General features: G+C 42.5%; 1 protein-coding gene across 6 annotated transcripts in view; it reads left to right on the top strand.

Annotated features, from left to right (window-relative positions):
• LOC118748895 (tetraspanin-2A) overlaps positions 1-1,048 on the top strand; it is a 166,927-nt gene that overhangs the window by 16,917 nt on the left and 148,962 nt on the right. The gene's annotated exons all lie outside the window — the stretch shown is intronic.

Below are 1,048 nucleotides of genomic sequence, written 5' to 3'. Positions count from 1 at the left end.
TAGGCCTCATAAATATGTAACTATGTATGTATGTATCTATGTACACATATGTGAATTTGCATATGACGGGGCGTTAGTTTGTTTGATGATTAAAAATGTTCGACCCTTAGGTGGGATGATACGTGGCAAGTGGCAATTTACGTACTTGCATAGTTTTGAACTCGTGTAGATTTCCGGTTAAATGACATAATGGAATGAAAGCTAACCGGCATCAGTAGTGTTACATACAGACACACAGATATATAACTACGTAGTAAGCCTCTGTTATGGGCCTACATCATTCAATGGTGAAAAAACAAGAGAGGGGATTCTTGTGGATACGCGTTTGTTAGAATGTTATGCATCAGTTTTATTGGGTTGGCTTTCCTTTATGGCCGTTCGTTAGAGGAGCAGTGGGCGAAAGGTAAGTAGGCGTAGCACCTCTAACCCACCTTTTTGGAGAGGGAATGAATCGCCATTGACAAAAATGAAACCCCCGACCACCTAGGTCCCCTATGGTTCCCTAGGGACCCCTTAGAAAAATTGCCAAAAATCACAATTTTCATTTGCGTTTATTCGCTTGGAAAATGTTAAATATTCATTGGCACAATACATTTTTATATACACATTTTTATATATAAGACATTTTTATAAAACACCCAGTAACCAAAATAGACATCACTGGGGCGGCAGCCCCAGGTTTACCACACAAAGGGAATTCTAGTTACCTCATCCTTTCACAAGGTTACATCACTGGGGAGGTAGCCCCAGTTAGGTGCACACAGAAAGGAGAATTCTACGTAGTAAGGGTTATAATCCCTAAGCGCGGCCGAAGGCAGAAAGGAATTCTACGCAAAATTACTGTGGACGCAAGTAAAAATTGCGATTTTTGGCAATTTTTCTAAGGGGTCCGTAGGTAACCATAGGGGGCCTAGGTGGTCGGGGGTAGCATTTTTGTCAATTGCGGTACATGCCCTCTCCAAAAAGGTTGGTTGGAGGTACCACGCCCACTCCCCCTTCGACCACCGCACCTTTAACGAACGGTCATAATGGAAAGTTTCCCCGTTTT

The sequence above is a fragment of the Rhagoletis pomonella genome, unplaced genomic scaffold (assembly GCF_013731165.1).
Source record: "Rhagoletis pomonella isolate Grant_MI unplaced genomic scaffold, Rhpom_1.0 Rhpom_scaffold_00013, whole genome shotgun sequence".
NCBI lineage: Eukaryota > Metazoa > Arthropoda > Insecta > Diptera > Tephritidae > Rhagoletis > Rhagoletis pomonella.
The sequence above is the reverse complement of the archived record's forward strand: the minus strand, read 5'-3'. Positions and strand labels throughout refer to the sequence as shown.